The sequence below is a fragment of the Dermochelys coriacea genome, chromosome 14 (assembly GCF_009764565.3).
Source record: "Dermochelys coriacea isolate rDerCor1 chromosome 14, rDerCor1.pri.v4, whole genome shotgun sequence".
Classification (NCBI taxonomy): Eukaryota; Metazoa; Chordata; order Testudines; family Dermochelyidae; genus Dermochelys; species Dermochelys coriacea.
This window is the reverse complement of record NC_050081.1, coordinates 32,469,152-32,476,597: the sequence shown is the minus strand read 5'-3', so window position 1 is coordinate 32,476,597 and position 7,446 is coordinate 32,469,152. Positions and strand designations below refer to the sequence as shown.

Here is a 7,446-nt window from a genome sequence, read left to right as displayed (position 1 = left end):
TTTTAATCATATCCTCCAGAACACTTGCAATTCCCTTCCAGCTTGGTATCGCCCACAAACTGTATAAATTTACTCTCGATGCCAATATCTAAATCGTTGATGAAGATATTGAACAGAACCAGACCAAGAACTGATCCCTGCCCTTCCAGCTGAACTATGAACCCCTGATAAGTCTCTGGGAATGGTTTTCCAACCAATTATGCACCCACCTTATAGTAGCTCCATCTAGCCTACATTTCCGTAGTTTGTTTATGCATTAATATGGAATGCGGATAATCTGAGTCAAAAGCGGCCGACTGATGGAAAGAGAGGTCAGAGTGAATAATTCACATTTTAGATACTTGGGGCACATCTATGCTGCTGCTGGTGGTATGAATGGCAACTCCTGTAGATGTAGCCACTGTAGCTGTACTTTAGCTAGCTCGCGAAAAATAGTAGTGAGGAAACCGTGGTACCGGCTTCAGTGCCGGCTGCACAAGCAAGAATATACCATGGGCAAAGGGGCACTGCGGGCAGCAGAGCATGAGTGATGGGAAACGGGCAGCTCTACTGTATCATGGATACTAAAGATACCAGAGGGTGAAGGCAGGGAAAGAGGTGGCTGTACTGGAAGATGGGCATGAAGAGGAAGCCAAGGTTAATGTGGCCAATGTTTTATGTATCCTTTCTAATGATCTCTACATGGCAGCTGATCACAGAGAATGGCAAATAGACAGTAATTGTTAAATCCGTGATTTCAGTTAAAAAATATTGCTTAAGTGATTAGGAGTTAATAAACATGGAAATAAAAATTTAAGCCACAGTGTTTGAAGATTCAGGTCTGTCCCTGTGTTATAGCCAGTGTTCAGTTGAAACATGTATTCTTCAAAGAGTTGAGCTGTGGGATTTCATCCCTATCAGCAATATGTTTGCCAGAGATGAATTAAAAAACAAAACAAAAATAGAAACCTTTTTCCAAAATACAATGATGTGAGCCACAAATATTCAACATTTGGGCATTATGAACAACAAAGCTTTGGTGACACACAATTATTCACACTGGTGATAAATTGGAATGAGGCTTTATGACATGGTTAGGGAGCAAATTACGCTAGGAGAGGACTGGGAATAACAATATACAATCAGAAATGAGGGAATATTTGTATTTTTCATAAAAGACAGGAACAAACATTTCCTTCAGGGCAAGATGTGGCAGTATGTCAGAAACATCATGCTGAAAAAGGACAATTTTGGAGTAGAGTTGCAGAATATATTGCAATACCCACAACTGAAATGGTTATATTGACTGTACCCAGATCGGACCGTGAATTGGCTAGTGTCAATGTAAAACACTGTTCTCTATCAGATGGAATCTATACTATTTGGTTGTTTCTCAAACACTCCAGTAGACTAATCAGAAGCCTATAGTTCTAGTACAAGATTATCTAATTTGTACAATTCCTGTGGCACTGAAGATCCACATGATCCTGAAATTTGTCAGGGATTTAGGAAGAACTTGTTTGTACTTTATAATCTCAGGTTTCTAGCCTCTATGCTTGGATGCTCTGGGTTTTTCCAAGAAGCCGAAAGAAATTTTCCAAATTCTCACAGGAATTCAGTGGGATTTTGTTGTATATTGTATACATTACTCCCCTTTTAAAATCCCAGCCTAAATATGTAAAGCACCTTGTTCTACCTGCATTTTATCTGAGTATCAATCAGGTAACATTATCAAAGACACTTAAGCAAACATCAAAAGTGACTTAGGAGCCTGTCCTGTTGACTTTCAGTGAGACTTAGGCTGCTAAGGCTTAGTAAATAAGACACTTTTGAAAATGGGATTTAGGCACCTAAATCACTTAGACATTTTTGAAAATATTACCTGAACTGATTATCCAATGTTATTGGAGGGGGACTGGGTACAAATGTGATTGCTATTGAAGGCAACAGGAGGTTTCTTTGGAGAGAGTGCAAGCTCAGCTAACTATCTTGAGATTTTCAAAGTTGCCTAAGGGAATTGAATGCGACACTGGTGTCTAAATCACTTAGAAAAGGAGTACTTGTGGCATCTTAGAGACTAACAAATTTATTTGAGCATAAACTTTCGTGAGCTACAGCTCACTTCATTGATGCATCTCATGAAGTGAGCTGTAGCTCACGAAAGTTTATGCTCAAATAAATTTGTTAGTCTCTAAGGTGCCACAAGTACTCCTTTTCTTTTTGCGGATACAGACTAACACGGCTGCTACTCTGAAATAAATCACTTAGGCAGCTCCAGCAATCTAAGCCATGAACTTTATTCCTAAACCCGTTGCCAACTGTGTCCACATATCTATTCAGGGAACACCATCATAGGGCCTAATCACATCAGCCACACTATCAGAGGCTCATTCATCTGTGCATCTACCAATGTGATATATGCCATCATGTGCCAGCAATGCCCCTCTGTCATGTACATTGGCCAAACTGGACAGTCTCTACATAAAAGAATAAATGGACACAAATCAGACGTCAAGAATTGTAACATTCAGAAACCAGTTGGAGAACAGTTCAGTCTCTTTGGTCACTCGATTACAGCCCTAAAAGTGGCAATTCTTCAACAACAAAAATTCAAAAACAGACTTCAACAAGAGATTACTGAATTGGAATTAACTTGCAACCTGGATACAAATAATTTAGGCTTGAATAAAGACTGGGAGTGGATGTGTCATTACACAAAGTAAAACTATTTCTCCTTGTTTATTTCCCCTCCTACTGTTTTTGTAAAGTGCTGGAAATGGCCCATCTTGATTATCACTACAAAAGGTCCCCTTCCCCCGCTCTCCTGCTGGTAATAGCTCACCTTTCCTGGTCACTCTTGTTACAGTGTGTATGGTAACACCCATTGTTTCATGTTCTCTGTGTATATAAAATCTCCCCACTATATTTTCCACTGTATGCATCTGATGAAGTGAGCTGTAGCTCACAAAAGCTTATGCTCTAATAAATTGTTAGTCTCTAAGTTGCCACAAGTACTCCTTTTCTTTTTGCATATACAAACTAACACGGCTGCTACTCTGAAACCTAGAATTAATTAGTTAATTAGTCAAAATAACATTCACCCAGGAAACAGAAATTTGTTTAAGGATGAAAAGTGTTTTCTCTCTCCATGACTTTCCCTTTGAGACTAGAAGTTTGACTTTGCTGACATTGCCTAGAAAAAAATGAAACATTAACTTTTCCTTCTCTGTTATGTTCCCCTCAGCAGTCTTGCCTTGGGAGACTGCACCTTCCCACAAAAGGATATATAATGAATCAGAGAAGATATTCCCCATTTGGCTCAGGATGTGATGCACAGGGCACGTTACCAGACATAACAGAACCATGGTAGCTGTTCTGGGATATGATGTTCTATATACTGTGCACATAGAAGTATATGAATGTGGTGGAGAGAGAAGATGGACTGAATAGCCTGGATCCTGGTTCCAGAAATTCTGTGTGAGGAGGTGACATCAGATTCAAGTTTGTGACTCACCCGCCTTAGAGGTAAATCTACCTTTTCCTGCCCACTCCTTGAATCTTGAGGTTTTGGAAGCAATGTAAGTTTGTTGGATTCCCATGAAATTAGTTACCTAAGGGGAATTTCACAATGATCTCTCTTTAAACTCTCTACCCAAAGCAATATGACTGAGTTTGGAAAAAGAAAATATCTCTCAGGTCACTGCTATCCTAGCTCCTTGTATGGCCCCAATCACCATGGTATCTGGGCACCTCACTGTTTTTAATGTATCTATCCTCCCATCACCCTGTGAGGTGCTATTATCCCAGCTTTACAGATGGGAACCTGATGCCCAGAGGGACAGATTTATAGAGGTGTTTCAGCACCTAAAGACCCAGACACCCCTAGTGGGATTTGAAATTGATGGGTGTTAGGTACCGCACCTACTCAGGCACCTGAGTGCATTTTTATGTACCTACCGGCATTTGGAAATCTGGCCTGAAAGTCACACAAGGAGTTTGTGAAGAAGCAGGGAATTGAACCAACATCTCTCAAGTCCAAAGCGAGCTCTTCAAACACAAGCACAGCCTTCATTCTGCTTTGAGCTTCCCTCCATACTACATACAGGACTGTGCCCTTGCTGGCAGCTCTCACCTCACTGGGGTGTTGAGAACATTAGTGAGATGAGGTGGGTAAAGCAGAGCTGATATTTGCTGCTGTGATCAGAGCTCAGGGTGCAGACATTGGCTATAAGTAGGCTTGGCAGAATTTGATTTTCTTTTTCTTTTGCCCTTTTGATGATTAATATTGGGATTTTTACCTTTATGATTATTCTCAATTTTTCACCATTTCAATTATTACAGTTGCAGGAAATTCAGTGATGGTAGGTTGGGGTCAGGGTTAGGGCAGTGGGGATACGGGGGAGCTCCCAGCAGTGACAGCAGGGATACAGTTCACTTTCCGCCAGCCGAGGGGTCCAAGACACCAAGGTGAAAGGAGCAGGGAAGGTGGCTGCTCTGGCCCAGTGGAGCAGAAATCCATGGCCAGGGCTGTGGGCATGTCACTCATGTGACAGCTGGGTGCAGAGGGCTCTTGCACAGCTGCGGGGCCAGTGACACCCAACCTTGCAGGTCTAAGGTGCAGGGGGAGGCTGTACTAATGTCGACTGTTACTGATGTTTCCTGTTGTTGATTTCAGTGTCTCAGCTGATATTGACGTTTACCAACATCTATTGACTGAAATCAAATCCTGCCGAGCTATAAGTGTCAAAGAAGGCTCAAGGCGTTAGCTGTCCAAATCCCATTGAAATCAATGGGCCCCATCCTTGAAGTCAGTGGAGATTTTATCTTTGACTTCACCGAGAGAAGGCTCAGGCTGAACAGAATTATTCCTAATCTGTAAAATTAACTCTGTGCATAGCTCTACACAGAATCAGGTCCTTACTTAGCAGTTAATAAAGATTAGTAAATTAGTCCAATAAAAGATATTACCTCACCCACCTTGTTTCTCTAAGGATTAATAATGGCAAGAGAGATTGTGGCTCTCTCATCTGCCATTACTAACAAAAAGATGGGGGAGAGAGAGAATTAATATTTTTAACCAATGTTAAAGAAGAAGAGGATAAGAAATAGAGCAGAAATTTTTTTCAAATGGAATATTTTTGCATCAGAAAATGTTAGCTCATTGAAATCCAAATGTTCCATGGGTATATATCAATTTCTACAAGAATTTGTTTAGGAAAAAAGTTATTGTACATATTTTATAAAATAATATCAAATGAAATAAAATATAAAAATAAACTAATAAATTTAAATGATAAAATAGGATTAAAATAAAATACAATAAATATATAAAATAACATAAGTAATATAAAATGAAAATAGTCAAGAAATAAAATTAAAAATAGATAAATACATTTTTAAAAAGACAAAGTTGGAATGAAAACCAACATTTGAAATCATGGAATTGTTGATGAAATGTAAATTTGGGTTCCACACCACTATCATAATATGAAAATAGCAAATGGTATAAAATTAGAAATTGGTAAAGAGAGTTTTTTCTTGCAGTAGAGATAAATTTCTACCTAAAATGGTGGTTTCTACTGGATTTTTGTTTGTTTGTTTGTATATTTTTAATGAAGATTGGGTCTCCATGTAGAGTGTCCCACTGCAGGACAATGAAATATTGTCCTAGGGATGACAGGTATTTCCCTGTTTAGGATAAAAACTTTCAAAGGGCGCTAATAGCGGTAGACTGCCCATTTCCACTGTAATTCACCTGGAGTTGGCCGACCAGCCATTGCAGTTTCGAGCCTTATTTGCTTGGTTTGTTTCTTTGTTGTGGCTTCCCCTAAAATATAAACTCCTGACCCATTTCAGCAGTGGAACTCCAGCCAGTCAAAGGACACTGTTCTGCTTTGATAGACCAGGAAGTGAAATGTATGACTATTTGAACCAATATCTATCTGTGTTTCTGTACTGTTGTACATGAGACCCATCACCACAGTACTTCGGTGCTTGGTGTGATCTGTCCAGTTACTACACAGGTTTCCAGAGAGATTCACATTTTGTTTAACCTGCAGTCTGATCAGATATGAAATCTATCCCAAAGGTCAAGTGAGATGGTTTTTTTCCCCATTTCCCATCCCCTAGCCTCCACTCTCTACTTAGCTATTGTTCAATAGCTAGCTGGGGGACAATGAAAACAATGCTAACGTTTTATTGAGTGAATGTTCTTCATTTATATCCCAGAGTGAATTTCTTTCCTGTAGACACAACCTATGATGAATCCAGAACAGGGAAATCAAACATCCATTGCAGAATTCATCCTCCTGGGATTCGGCACTCACCCTGAACTGCAAATCCTTCTTTTTCTGCTGTTTCTAGTGATCTACATTGCAACCATGGCTGGGAACATCCTCGTTGTGGTGCTTATTGTGGTTTATCATCACCTTCACAACCCCATGTACTTCTTCCTTGGGAACTTGTCCTGCCTGGAGACCTGCTACACTTCAACCATACTGCCCAGCATATTGGCCGGTCTCTTGAGTGGGAACAAAACTATTTCATACAGTGGGTGTCTCACTCAATATTATTTCTTTTCTTCTCTGGTTGCTACAGAATGCCTTCTCTTATCGGTGATGTCATATGATCGGTATTTAGCAATATGCAATCCAATGCACTATGCAACCCATATGAATGGCAGGTCTTGCCTCCAGTTTGTAGGTGGCTCTTGGATAGGTGGCTTCTTATGTATTGGCATAATAACATTGCCGATATCCCAGTTATCTTTCTGTGGCTCCAATTCCAAAGAATTGACCATTTCTTTTGTGATTCTATCCCCCTGATAAATCTCTCCTGTAATGATCCTCACCTGATGGAAATGTTGGCTTTCACACTCAGCTTGATTTTCTCACTGGTCCCATTCGTAATTACCTTGATGTCCTACATCTGCATCATTGTGACCATCCTGAGAATCCCTTCCACCAATGGGAGGTAAAAGGCATTTTCCACCTGCTCCTCCCACCTCACTGTGGTGACCATGTATTATGGAACTCTACTGTTTGCCTATATGTTCCCAACAACCAACACACTGAGAGACTTCAAGAAAGTTCTCTCTGTCGTCTACACTATCCTGACTCCCCTGGTCAATCCCCTCATCTACAGCCTGAGAAACAAAGAGGTCAAGGAGGCCCTGAGGAAAGCTAGCAGTAAATTCATGTTTGGGCGACGCTAACCCATCAATTTCCATAGGTTAAAATAAAATAGACATACCATAGGCTGGTTTACGGCCTGAACTGAAGCCTGCTATAATCCAAGGTTGTGTTTTCATTAGCACATTAGGCTTCCTGTCATACTCTTATAGAGTCACAGCCATAGGAGAAAGTGGAGACAGATAGGTCCTAAAAAAATGGTGTCACAGGTATTAAGAGGTCTATGTAAGATACCACAGGTGAGTACTACTGAGCTGGTGGGAGATTGGAATTTGTG

General features: G+C 40.3%; 1 pseudogene; it reads left to right on the top strand.

Moving 5' to 3' along the window:
* Window positions 1–6,235: 6,235 nt before the first annotated feature.
* Window positions 6,236–7,192, top strand: LOC119843069 (annotated as a pseudogene).
* Window positions 7,193–7,446: the final 254 nt, after the last annotated feature.